Here is a 15,323-nt window from a genome sequence, read left to right on the forward strand (position 1 = left end):
CTCTGTAAAGTGATTCACCGTAATTTTCCTATTCAGCTATAAAGTGATTTTTTGTATTTACAATGTACCAAGAGTATGTAAGTTATGTTCACAACGGATAAATAAGTTTTGTTTATAATGAGAACCCAATGTGTTTTAACAAGTACGGAAGATTTAAGAGAGCAGATTTAAACTTAAATATCTCTTAGTTTAAAAACATATATTTGAAATATTTTGAGAGATATGACAAATTGTACTTCCTTTGTGGTTTTCATATGTAGATGAATTTCGCAATAGATATTTTACTTCAAGGTAAACATATATTCTAGAGAATCATGAAAAATAATGCGATATATATAGGTACATAAATATAGTCTTTTTTTCAGCACATATTTTACGAGAATAGCTTATACACATGTACAGACATAGGTGATACACTCGTTAAATATCCAATCATATAACGTAAATAAGATATAGTGCAAATTCTAAATTGTAATCAGAAAAGCATATTAGGGTTCATGTTGTTCTAATTTTTGTTTGTGTCCTCTCGGTTTCTCTTGCTCTTGTGTGTCGAAATTGTTCTGTATTTTATCAATTTTATTGAAGAGATCCTAAATCAAAATGTATTTCGTCATTATATACACAATCAAGATGTAGAATAGTGACGTAATGCATTTTAGTGCTAGTTAATAAGACAATCAACTGAGTTATTCAAATAAGTTTAATCTGATGTATTTCAAAACTGGGATTCCTCTCACAAATCTATTTATCATGTCTTAATACGCTTGTTATATCAATATTATGAAAGCTTTAATGATGAAACAACTCGCTACAGTGCCTGATAAATAAATTTACACAAGCTGTGGTCCTGTCAACAACGGTAGTTTTGTTAACACTCATTCTTAAACCTCGGAGTCATTCAGCTCTTTTGCAGATGTCACATTCGAATGACAAAGAAAAAACATAATTTTCACTGGATTTTTTTATGTGAAATCGGTAAAAATGTACCTCAGCAGTACCATCACAATACTGTGCGCTCCCACCTTATACCTCCGGACTGACAGCTCATGTCAGCATTGAAATCCTTTTCATTTGTAATGGTACGTTTCAATACCAAAATGTGTGCATCAGCATTTGCTTGTTGTGCTTGAAAATGCATGTTGCACATCTTATATAGATCAATTGTCTCGGTCCATCTCTTTTTATGTGTTGATCAGAGATAGTAGTTCTTGTATTGTCATATGTTGCACAAATAATAGCTTGTTTAGTTATCTTGTAGTGTTGTTGCTTACGTTTTCGTTCTCCAGAATATCTCTAGTGTCAATATCATAAGCCAATTATAGAACGAACCATTCCTAAGCTTTCATAAGTTATTATATAGCTCTATTACTCTTGTCCTAATTGTTTATGTCTCGATACGATCTTCAGTTGTCTGTTTAATCCATCTCCGTCATATAGCCTTGTTTGTATATTGGGAACTATGTATATATTTTGGGAGTCATTTTTGACCAACTAGCCTCAACTGCCCAATGTCTATTCAACTTTAAGTCCACCTGTATTAAATCTTTGTGTAAAGAGTATTTTGTATATTTCTGTTACAGAAATATGTTTCGTAACATATGAATTATTTCACTTGGGTGAAAGAATTATTTATAACTATAAACAGTACGTCGTTAGTGCATTTGTATTTTAACAATGCAGAAAGATGCAGCATCGTGCCAGGAGCATTCGTAATATGACCGGATTAACTCCATACATTTCATTGATTTTTCCTGTAGCCAATTATTGCGCCTCTGTAATGAAATAGGCAGCTCCGAAAGAGAAGTAATTGCAAATTATGGTGAGTTATTCTCGGAAATAAAATTCCACTGCAATTATTTTGTAATACAAAGAATAAAATGGCGTAGTAAAATCGATTTCATCTGAATAATTAATACTAATTCGAAAACCAGTCAGCACAATTGAATAGAATATTTTCAGATCATTATAGAAACGTATCTTTAAGTATGTGAAATTGTATTCAGTCCCAGAAAATTCCAAAAATAAGAAGGAAAATGCAAAACGTTTAGTATTTGGGGAAACCGCGAAAACTTTTGGCATGATGCTGTAGATATCTAATAGTCAGTTTTGTTTCTAACTTAAAATATTTATTTCCATGTAAATTCAAATTCTCTGTCGACTCGTTAAATCCTTTTTGTTTGAGGTACCAGCATACATGACAAACATGTTATTTATCAGAAGTATAAATTAAAAAAAAAGTGAATAACTTACTTAAGTGATATTTTAATTTATTTTGATCTTCACTAAACCAACCATTCATAATTTTGTTGTTCGTAATAAAAACAATTACAAGACATTTGTTTCTGTATTGCTTATGTACGATTAACGAAGAAATATTAATGCGTTTTATTAAAGAGCTAGTATCATTTGCAAGATTTTTACACTAATAAAGGCCCAGAAGATTTCAAAACTGAAGGTAAAATGACCAAAAATTGCACAGAACATCCTACTTTTTATTCCAAATTAATTTTACAATAAAATATCCAAAATTAATTTGGTAGTGCTGTAGTTATTTAGTATCTCAACAAAACAAAGGAAACTTTTGAAAGAAAACGCTGAGGAATCGGCATTTCTTACAGTAGAAAGTAATTTTCCTACAATGGGAAAAAAATCGTACAACGGAATAAACACGATGTAATATACTGTGTACGACTTAACTGTTCTCAAACAATAAAGAGAAATGTTTATAACCGGCATATCTATTTACGTCATTGAAGCTATTTAGTCATGCGTCGGTATTATTTTGTATGACGTACAAATGAAGGTTACCTGGATCCATGTATTATTTGTACTGGACGATACCATCTCTGCCATTTTACTGTTGTCACTATTTACAACAAATGACTGAAATGCAGGATGTGTGTATGGTGTAGGCTAGTATCACATGTGTTTATATTATAAATTTACATGAATTAAAATTCATTTGATCTTGTGATATGGCACGGCGTCGATCGTCTGCTGTCCCTAAAGAATGTCTGAACAAAGTTTTACCAAATTTAGTTTGGAAAGGAATGGGCACAATAGCAAAATATGGTCAATGCTTTAAGATAGTAAAGGACTTGTCTGGTATGAAGCATATTTTGGGTCAAAGGGCAAATATCATCGACAGCAAATTGTAAAATGTCAAAATTAATGGACAGCAGTTTTAAGGACTATGTTAGTCATCTTGTTGGCACTTGGACATATGCTATGTTGTGTTTTCATGTTGTAAGTTATTGATACTTTTAATATTGAAAAGTTTGTACGACAGAGATCGTACTTGGTATGTAACTTTTATAGACATTATGACTGTAAGAACAAAAATGGGGAAATTTTGTGTTAAATAGATGAGTGCATCATGATCATGAGATCTCTATCCTCTGATGTCTTATACTATCATTTATGTATAAACCTTTTCATCAAAGAAACCATTTTCTTAACGTCATGGGTCCATTGTATAAATATTGTTATTTAAAATATGTAATATTTTTTTCAATCAATAAAATATTCCATGTATATGTAAACTTTTGCTTATCATTCAATGAACATAAGCACTTGTTTTCTCAACAGCAATTAATTATGCATCGATAATAATTTAGTGCACATAATCTTTATGGAGGTAGTACCGAAATGTGTACGGGGTTTTTTTTTTGGGGGGGGGGGGGGGGCGTTACTGTCTGTCCGTAAGTTAAAAATATCCTTCTAAACTTGTAAGCAAACTTCAAGACAAATATTTGCAACTCCATTTGTACATAAGGTAGTTGCCAACCCTATACAGTATATACATTTCAATGTAGTCTTGTTCCAAGAGTTATTGCCTTTTTTTCAATTTAATGTCCTTTCTAGACATTTTTGTATCAAAATTATGCTACCGATTACAACGAAACTTTCGGAGAGTGATACATCAGGGATAACCTTAAGAGCAAATGGTCAACTTTTTTAATTTTTAGATTTGAAATGGCCGCAATGAACTCTGATTGGTTACACATAGGGTATTGGTTATTTTTTACAAGGCCGACTGCTAAATTTTTGTTAAGATTCAAGGGGGCTGGCTATACATTAAAAAAACTAAACTGGTCGAATGTGTCCTTTCTCTGTTCCACTTTTGTTTCTGTCCGAATAGGTTTATAGTCGTGGATATTTGTTACACAAGTTATCGCCCAAATACAAAAACAATAAAAATAAGAATCGTATTTGAACCCTCGACTTGTGAAAATTGTCATTTTGCTGTCCTGCATTTTAAAAGTGAAACACAATAATTTATAAAACTTATCACACATTTTATTAAACTTACAACAAAACTGCTGTATTTATTCGAGTAATCAAATACATGGCATTAAAAGTACAGATCACATCAGCAAACATGACAGGGAAGTATGTACTGTGTACTTGTATAAATCCTTCCCGAGTTTCTAACAAACTAATGGCCTTTAAATGGTTAATATTTACATGTAAACAAAATGAGGACAACACAGTACGGTTAGGGACATGCTACGCAAGATACATCGATATTCCATGAAATGTTAAGTACGTGTCATCATGAAAACATTTGTGAGGTTTTTAAAATTCCATTTTATCAACATATTAATACTTGCATTGGCTAACCAAAACGTTTAGACTGGACAATGAGGTTTTTAACTCTCAAATGTTTCTATATTTTGAGATGTTAGGGTCCCTCATCAATGACTACATTTGTAGAGAGTTGGAAAGAAAGGCGGTCAAGGCAGTTGCTTCTGGGAGTTTCATACTTGTGACAAAGTTTTAGGAAATGTTCGTTTATTTCGAAGGCAGTCGGGAACCGTTATTGTAATAGGAAGGAGTAGCAACAACAATTCTGCTTGAATAATTCTTTAGTTTAGAGATAGACGGATCAATTTAAGTGTTTCTGGCAATCGATTGCGTAATTCAATGCTAACAGATCTAAAGAGAAACGACTTTGGGTAGGTAGTTATTTTACAGTGTATTGTTCGAATATTATTGGGATTTCTTGTTCTCTAATCGTTTAATGCCATTATGAGTTTTGCTGTTGTTTTGATACGTGCGGCTTCTACTTTCTAAAAAAATATACTTTCTAGCCTTTTGGATTGAGCAATTGTTATTTTGTCCCAAACTATATCCCCATATGTGTAAAAAAAATTGGAATGATAATCAAACAATTCTAATTCTAAGTTTAATTTACGTAGGACGTCACAAGATAGAATGTGTAATTTACAAATTTCCGGATATATAAACACAAGGTGTTTCGAACCTAAATGCATGGACCTCTGAAACCCGAATTACATTTTCGACTGATTTGGTTTGTTTTTGTTTAGTAAGGTTAAGCGTCCGTCCTATTATTAACAGCTAAGGTTATTTAAGAAGATTTAGAATATATATAACAAGTTCCGAATATGAATAACATGAATTTTTAAATACAAATCACAAGTTTATAACATAAATCACACAATTTGAAACAAAAATAGAAATGATAATATGCAGAATGTTAGGAGACTTACAATACAAATAATAGTATTTAGAAATTAAAAAAAAAGTTAAACAATTAATGCCACATTTAGAAGAAAACTGTTTACATAGTGCAATATCTGACCTTCCGTAGTTACCTAAGATGTTCGCATCAGGACCTTAAATATGGAATTGGCACGTAACAGAACTAGAAACTGCATTATATAAGACAGACCATGTACTCGGTCACTCGAGGCTTAAATGTTTATGAAAAGATATGTTGGAGGCTGGACTAACAAATCTCCGTACACAATGAATATATCATTAAATTGTCCGTTTCACCAAAACCAAATTAATCGGTTTGCAGAAAATTGGAAAATTACCACAGGACAAAATCTGAACTGCTTCTTGACATAAAAATGAAACTGTTAGACCGGATTCGTTAACATTGTCTAAATAACAAATAAAATCAGACGTTATATGTTATAAGTTAAAAGCTTATAACTTAGAAAGGATAACGTGACAAGCTGTGATATCTCATTGGTCCTAGATAGCCTACTGACGCAGTAACGCTGGCTATTCACCTGCATGCATAAATAGAACTTCTACAGCGATGGTCGTTGCTAGGTGATAGCCTGATGTAACTGTCAATCTATCCAGATGCATCGGTAACGATTTATCAATCTGATATCTCACCGTTGACGTCTGGCCACAAACTTTAGAACATTGATACTTCTGCAAATATTTACCTTGCAATTGATGGAGCTCTGCGTGTAAAACTCTGTAAGAGATTAAATCAGTTGACTAGCCGCTCAGCCACCAGTAACAAGGTAAGTGCACTTCTATTTGGTACTTTTTCTGCTTTAGCTACTGTGAATCATTTATTCAGTGTCGTATACGGGAATGTAATATTCGTTAAATGGTATGTGTGCTTTAAGGTTTTAAAGTGCTTGGTTTTAAAATCTATAGTTTGTGATATTTTTTAAACGAAATTCTTACACAAAAAAAATAATTTCTCTCTCTTTTCTTTTCAAGTAATACTGCTTGTAACATACATACCTCGACTGATTAACGGCTAGACTAATAGCGGTTATATTTTTGAACAATATCCTAAAAGAAGATGGCATATTTTAGTCCCGCCTTTTTTTCCGTGTAATTAAAATTTATTGACAATTAATCGGTTGCAACAGAAAAATATTTCACAATTGTCACCCAAAAAAAACTACAGAATAGAAAAAGGCCAGATACAATATATACATGCATAACATTAATGGCAAACAGTTTTTTTTCTGACTGTTTGCTTTAATAATGTGTTGAGTCGCCGATTGACAGGATCTTGGATTTAGGATTAAAAAGCAATCACAGTCTTAATCTCAAGTGTATTGACATTGAAATTTAAAAAAGGCGAAACGTTCAAAAATGAATAAAAGAATGCGTATTTACAACGTGTTTACTTACATTGGTGTAAAAGCACACGCCGGTTCGGATTTAAAAGTCTCAGCAGTTTTATATATAATAATTGGAACCTTGGAAATCCTTCTTCCTTAACCCGGAACCTGATGCAGGAAGTGTTTATATGCGTATTATCAAAAACATAAATAAATAAAAAAAATAAAAAAAGTTGACGAGTGATTCCATTTCAAATGATTCTTTTCAAGTGTTAAGAATCCTTGAACTGAATATATAGAGTATAAGTTTAACGTAAACACATCTTAAAATACTACATGTACTTCAATGCAAGTGATGTTACAGAATGGGCGATGTTAATATATTGTACCACACCCTTGTTAAGTTTTATAACATTTCATGTTATTTTTATTGTTATAATTGATACAAGTTTTATGTCAGCCATACATATTCAAATATACAAATTGAACAATATAAACATTTACGATACATTGCAACTGGGACTTATTTGTATCAAATAATTAACTCTAATGTTCTATGCCTGAATCAACTTTAGTATTACTGACCATATTGAAAACAGCAGATGAAATTAAGGTTTGTGTTGGTTTTTTCACTGAGCATCTTAGTTTATGCATGAAAACAACATGAATATTGGACTATCAAAACGTTTCCATGCGCAAACTAAAGATTTGGCTCAATTGAACACTTTTCTGGCGATACCCCAGATATGATCGTGATATGATCAAAATTATAAAGCTACATGATTATATCTTAAAATTATGTGAAATTAATAAAAACATATGTTTTCACTTAAACATGGCACCAGTTTCAACACATATAAGCTTTGTGTGTCAATTATCAAATTAGGAATATTTTTGCCTTTTTGTAAACGTTATAAGTGTGTAACGTTTGATTTGTTTACTTTTTTCTTAACTAGACTGAAATTGTTAACTCTTCAAGATGGACAGAAACAGATCCGATGTCCAAAATGAGGGGGACAGTTGTGAGTGACCTTACTTAGTGGCCGAGCGTCTTGCTCGATCAACTAAGAAGTCTTCCTTCTCCGCTCTTAATCGCAAACCTGTTCATTTAGCTATACAGATAGACTACTGGTGAGTGTTTTCCTCAAAATCCTTCCCCTAGTCATTCAAACTTTTACTTGTTTTATGATGCGAATATTACAATATCAATTTGGTCAAAGACAGAAGCAAAAAAGTAGCAAAATTTCATACCGTTCATACGCAAGATATTTTAAGAGTATTTTGTATATAACGATTACAATAAAGCCGTTCTCATTAGTGTGATTTTTGTATCTGGTGAAATGATATGTTAAAACAAACAATTAGCACACACTTGAATTGTATTCGGAACCAAGTTTTGCAACTTTTGTAATACAATACCACAGCAGCATGATACGTGTGCTACCACACAGTGTCAATCACTAATGATATCCGTTTCATCTATAGTCCATATAAATGTCTACTGAATACGAAAAATACATGTAAAGGTATCAACATTCCAATTATTTCTTTAAATAGAAAGATTCATACATATAAAATTAAGGTTTATGTTGCTTGCTTATGTGATACGTGTTATTTTCCTTGTCAAAACAATTGTTTTATTACATGTAAAAATCACTGGCATTTCCCAAAATCTCATTTTGAATTAATGACCACTGCATCATGTACCGGTGAGGAATCTACGTCAAGTGTCCTTATTTATCAACCCACATCAACATTTTTAAAATGACAAACGAATGTAGCATCGTCTTATTACGGAATATGGCAACAAATCGTTTGATATTGATTAAGCTTAGGCGAAGAAGGGCGTGTGTTACCCGAGCTCAAAATAGTCAAGAAACGGGACTAAAGGAATCACCTGACATTTGCAATGATATATATTTTGTATGTTTATCTATTTTGCAGTAAGTTTCACTCAACAATAATACCCATTCCCAGGTATGTAGGGTAATAGCATATGGTGCACTTTGTAGACTGCTTAAGGAAACCTCATTTGTCCTAGAATCACTGTATTATATTATCACTGGTGGTGCTGGACAGATTTACCTTTCCAAGGCACCTTATGTCGTCTTCTTAGTGTACACAACCTCTATAATGATGTTGTCATGTAAATATGACATAAAAAACCTTTGAAAATTACAGAGCTTGATAAAAAAATCCTTAGGGTTCCCATTAAAAGTGAACAATATAGCCTTGTTCAAACATAGGTTTGGTTTAATTTAATCATGTTTAATGCCATATCGACAGCTAAGGTCATTCAGGGAAATGTCTTTATATTTGTTGTATATGCGTGCTTGCGTATGTGTTTTGGTGTGCAGGTGGCAAGGTATGTTGGTGTATTTGCCTCCTTGTGATATGTGAATGCTAACGGTGAGCAGGGAATAACAATTACGATTCTGAAGGACTTTGGTATGTCCTGGCTAGGGGACATAACCAACTGTCTTCCTCATCTGGGCAAATTAGGTTTAGCATTAAAGCCAAAAGTGAGGTGTTGCCAAGCACGGCGTTAGGAAATAAGTAAAATATCAAGATATACAAATATTGCAATGGATGCAGCATATTTCTGTTGGTCGCTGTCATGACCCTAAGAAGATGCACAAAAGCAAATCCCCCAACGCTGCAGGGGATTCCCACATTAAGCGCCTCTTACGTTACAGGCAGTGGGTAACAGTCAGCAGGTTAATTATTGATCCCTGACCTGCCCCGACATGCAGGGATGCCGTACATAGGAATTCACTGGGTATCTGTCTTCCAATGAAATAAAGAAATGATGTTTTTTACTGACACAGAAATCGTTTGCTTTCTGGTTGCAGTGATGTAAGGTACGTTATGTCAATTCTGTTGTCAATTTCAAAAATGTCTGATATCATTCAAAGCTTTCATTATTTGAAAAGATGTTGCTTATATTAGATGTAATCTAATTAATTGCTGAAGTAATATTGTTTACTTCAATGTTAGATTTGAAGTTTCTACCAATCGTCAACTATTGAATATATACATTTGCTGTCCATTTGATGGTCAAAAATGATAAATAACGACCACTCTTGGCACCAACTAATGGCCTAATTTCCATATGTTTAAATGCTAATCTTTGAGTGGCAATACATGGTTACGGGGTTGGCAATAGGTCACGGTGATAATGACGGACGAACTAGTGCGTTCGCAAACAGTTCTGATAATATAGCAAATATCAGAGCTTTTGTATGTAACCGTTGGTAAATAGTGTCCATAAATAAATATAAATCGAGAGCCAAACTTAATTCGCGATCACTGGTACACAATACATGTTTGATCGATACCAGTGTGTCAGAGCTTGGCATCAGTCTTTGCTGTAATTAGAGATGATATGATGTGCTTCAGTTGGTCTCAATCACCACTTCACTCATTTGACCTTTTTGGACACCTTTTTATTTTTTATTCTGAAGACAATAAAATAATACAAAAGATTATTTATCTAAAACAAAAATTGAACCGTTCTTTTTGTTAAGACCTGTACTGGTATATCTTTTTGTTGTGATTTCTCAGGCCTGTCCTGGTATATCTGTCTGTTGTAATATCTAAGGCCTGTGCTGGTATATCTGTCTGTTGTGATGTCTCAAACCTGTCCTGGTATATCTGTCTGTTGTAATATCTAAGGCCTGTCCTGGTATATCTGACTGTTGTGATGTCTCAAACCTGTCCTGGTATATCTGTCTGTCGTGATGTCTCAGGCCTGTTCTGGTATATCTGTCTCTTGTCTTGTCTCAGGCCTGTCCTGGTATATCTGTCTGTCGTGATGTCTCAGGCCTGTCCTCGTAATATATCTGTCTGTTGTGATGTCTCCGGCCTGTCCTGGAATATCTGTTTGTTATTATGTCTCAGGCCTGTCCTGGTATATATGTCTGTCGTGATGTCTCCGGCCTTTTCTGGTAGATCTGTCTGTCGTGATGTCTGGGCCTGATTATATCATTTACAATGGTATGTCAGGTTTGGTCTGGCTTATTGATGTATGATACAGGTGATATTATATCTATATTACTTTATATACTTTTAGATATGTATGACCTCAACATGGGCAACAGTTCATCATGTTTAAATTAGCAGCCATGGAAAGGTTTCCTGACTGTGATGTCACGGGATCCTTTTCAGTGAAAGGTAAATACATTTGTCTTTAATCAAATTTGTTCCCGGTTAAGTTCCTGGTATTGAGGTGGGCGTGGTCGTTTTGGTTTGGTTTTATTTTGTTAATGTCCTATTAACAGCTAAGGTCAAATAAGGACGTGCCTCAATATATGTTGTGGGTGCGTGTATGCGTATATGTGTGTTGGAGACGGGGTATTTTGGTGTATTTGGCTTCTTGTGATAGTGCGGCTCTGATTGCGACTGTATTCCAGATTCCAGAGATTAGCCTTTTAATGTGGTAATAGAACTGCGTGCGAAATAACCAGGAAAGGAAACCGTTCCTGTAAATCTTGGCAGTGTTTTCATATAAATGTCCGATGTTAAATAAAACAACAGCCAGTTTCACAGCTATCTGGAGATGCTATATCTACCGCGTGTGGTGAGGAATGTTGCGGTCCTCTCATGACCTGAATTGAAGATGGACTTATAAAGGGTTTAACTTGTGGTTCTATGAAGATTTCCCCTTCCGAGACACCTTGTATCGTGTCATTTGTGTACAAAACCATTGTACATGACAATGTCTCTATAATAATGTTGCCATGCTAAATAAAAAAAAAACATCAAAGCTTTATTTGATAATTACATAACTTGATAAATGTTTCCTTAGGGTCCCGTTAAAAGTAATCAATATAACTTTGTCCATTCATGAGAATATGCCTGGATTCAGCCTTCCCATTAAATGACAAAGTCATATATTTTACAGACACAGAATTTTTTATAATTGTTTTTATCGTCAATTTGCGTTTTATTTGACCATTCCATGCTAGCCTGTGATACGTATACGTGCAGAGTGACGAGAGTTATACATAGAAATTCAAATAACCCACGTGATTTCCATAAATGGGTTCCGCAAAACAGTACATTTAGCTCATCAATACATACATCGGCTTTTTCAATCAAGTCTGTGACAATGTCAATATATTTAAATTATCGTTAACGCCAAAGGCATGGCCTGGTTGAGTTGTGATGATCTGAGTAATAAATGCCCGGGGAAAGGTTATCGATGTCGTGTTCATCGGGGCGATAATAAACTATGATCTTGTCCTATTAAATCTTTCCGAGATAAGCCTATTATCTGATCGCACTCCGAAAACCGCATGCCCTGTCCCCGTTATAGGAATCGTTTACCTGTTGGTGCTAGAGGTAGTTTTGTGGTGGCGAAGTGTGAATTGCGTTAGCATTTTGACACATATTTATCACCTTGATGTATCAGGTATTTATTCCTCTAGAAGTTTGGTGAGAACAATGGTGCTTGGATAGATTTGTGGTAAAAAAACCAGGAGAATATTGTCAACAAAACTAGAATTCGAACTTGCAATCGAAAATACTAGAGCAAACTGTGAACAAAGGAAGGTGCACACCCTTGAAAAAAGGAGAATAAAACCATATGTTCAGAGAGTAAAACTTTCCCTGCTAAATCGACTACAACCGCCATGTAAACCTAGGTCAAAGTCAAGTAATGCCACTTCGGGCAGTGACAAGAAAGCCACAAGGCACACCAATGAGCATAATTAAGATTAAAAAAAAAAACAAAAAAAAACTATATCATATCAAAACAAAGAAGAAATGTCAAAGTAGTTCGCGATAGATCATGATGGCGACCATAAACCTTGTTCAAAGTCACCAACTGTATCCTAGGACACATTGGTTGTATTTTGTTCATGATTGTCGAAGCAAGGTATGGAATATCGAGTCATCAGCGACACGTAACCACAGTCCATAGGGGCGCAGGAATGTTAGCACAGTACATAGGGGCGCAGGGATGTTAGCACAGTCCATAGGGGCGCAGGGATGTTCGCACAGTACATAGGGGCGCAGGGTTGTTAGCACAGTACATAGGGGCGCAGGGATGTAAGCACAGTCCATAGGGGCGCAGGGATGTTAGCACAGTCCATAGGGGCGCAGGGATGTTAGCACAGTCCATAGGGGCGCAGGGATGTTAGCACAGTCCATGGGGGCGCAGGAATGTTACCATTAAGAACGTAAAAATTGAAGGTCGAAAAGTCTTAATCGTCCTACTTAACGTACAGCTTAGTAGTATGACAATGTTGTCAGTAAGTCTGTGCTAAAGAAGAATACTTCCTTGATTTCATTCTCAGAGGGTATAAACGATCGATGAGGTCAATAAATGTATTGTCATCGAAAGACAGCACATCGCCACTATATCTTACTGTAAAATTGAATGACTTTGCTAGATAAATGTTTCCAGTCCAGAACCATGTTTTTGAAATAAATAACTTTGACAAATTTAAATGGCTTAATGGGTTTAATGTAAAACAAATCGACATTTTCTGATAAACAAGGAGCCCTAAGATCCTAACATTTTATCTGTATGATGCGTGGTGAGGGGATGTAGAGCTTAAGCTTGTTCAAATGAATATTCCTGATCAACAGTCAAAGCTACAGGAGTCAAGTGTATTGAATAACCAAGAGGTGAATGATGATGAAATTTGGCATACACACTCTCAAACATGACGGAGAAGGGATATCAAGTTTGTTAAAGTGAAGGACCTTTACAAGCTTCCAATGGCACAGTGATCAAATGTGCCGTAATATCTTTTTGTCCGTCATCAAATAAGTTTGAATTAGTGATATTAAACTTTAGAGTGACAGTTTCTGTCGCTTGCCGCTCGCGTAGATAACACATTATCAGGTTTGTTTAAATTAATTACCTTTACCAGATTTGAATAGCCAGTAGTAACAAGGTAACCATATTTGTTTCAGATTCGTTTGAAATATATGTGAACGGACAAGAAATGTTTTCCAAAATCAAGGTTAATGCTTTTCCAAACTACGATGAGGTGAGTTATTTTAGTAGACAGTATTACAGGTAACTGTTGTAATGGTTATATTTTTGCGATGTTTCGATACAGTTAAATCGTCACGGATATCACTTTAAAGCTTTACATATGTCCGCCAAACAAACATCTTAATATGTTTGTTTTTTACATGTAACATAGTCCTTCTCTTAGTTCGTAACAAGCTTTGCTGTTAATACCTTTAATTTGTTCACAGTCTGAATAGGATAACCGTATTAAATACCAGTATATTGCAATTATTTTGAACCTCAAATACTATGCTTACTTTCTCTTACTTATATGAACTTGAACAGATGGTTAATACATGTATATACATAACAAATGTGTTTTTATTTGCAGGTGGTGGAGGACATACTAACTACATTTTGTAAAGATAACAACGAAAGGCGAAAATCCTCCTTATGTACAGTTCTGTAGGGAAAACTTTAAAATTCAGTTGCGTGAAAAGAAATCTTTTTAGGTTCAATTCTGCCATGTGTCTTATTTTAAGATAGAATACAGTAAAAACGACTATTCTTTTGATGTTTCTTAAAATAAAGTATACTTATCCTTTCGGAGATTGTAATATCATGAAAGTAAATAACTGGCCTAAATGTTACATACAGTATCAACTTAATTGAAAAATAAAATTACCAAAATGTTCGGTACATATTAACGAGCCCTTGGTGCTTGTGATGACTGGTACTCCTAATGACTGTAACTAACTCAAAGCCTTTACCAAGGCAGGTTAGTACGCGATATAAAGAGTGTCAATACCACGCGTTCTATGTGTGAACATGCTACTAGAATAAAGATGTATTGCACAGAAGGGTTGTGTCTTTATTTATGTTTTCCGATTATTTACGTATTATTGTTGTTTGTTTTATGATTTTATACGTATTACTGTTGTTCATGTTTTACGTTTCTGAACGTATAACTGCTGTTTTAAGTTGTACGTTTATGTCCGTATTACTGTTTTGTAAGTTCTACGTTTATGTCCGTATAACTGTTTTGTAAGTTTTACGTTTATGTCTGTATTATTGCTGTTGAAGTTCTTCGATTATATCCGTATTACTGTTGTTTATGTTTTACGTTTATGTACGTATAACTGTTGTTTTTTGTTTTACGTTTATGTCCGTATTACTGCTGTTTATGTTTCACGTTTATGTCCGTATTACTGTTTTTATGTTTTACGTTTATGTACGTATTAATGTTGTTTATGTTTCACGTTTATGTCCGTATTACTGTTGTTTACGTTTATGTCCGTATTACTGTTGTTTATGTTTTACGTTTATGTCCGTATTACTGTTGTTTATGTTTTACGTTTATGAACGTATTATTGTTGTTTAAGTTTTACGTTTATGTCCGTATTACTCTTATTTAAGTTTTACGTTTATGTCCGTATTATTGTTTTTAGGTTTTACGTTTATGTCCGTATTACTGTTGTTTATGTTTTACGTTTATGTCCGTATTATTG

The 15,323-nt window shown here is 34.1% G+C and overlaps 1 long non-coding RNA gene across 1 annotated transcript; it reads left to right on the plus strand.

The window, feature by feature from the left end:
* The first annotated feature begins 7,805 nt into the window (after positions 1-7,805).
* On the plus strand, positions 7,806-14,906 carry LOC110454781. The gene is made up of 4 exons (XR_002463403.1): positions 7,806-7,979; positions 10,921-11,021; positions 13,773-13,849; positions 14,207-14,906. It is a non-coding gene; the product is annotated as an uncharacterized LOC110454781 (long non-coding RNA).
* Positions 14,907-15,323: the final 417 nt, after the last annotated feature.

The sequence above is a fragment of the Mizuhopecten yessoensis genome, unplaced genomic scaffold, assembly GCF_002113885.1.
Source record: "Mizuhopecten yessoensis strain PY_sf001 unplaced genomic scaffold, ASM211388v2 scaffold8057, whole genome shotgun sequence".
NCBI lineage: Eukaryota > Metazoa > Mollusca > Bivalvia > Pectinida > Pectinidae > Mizuhopecten > Mizuhopecten yessoensis.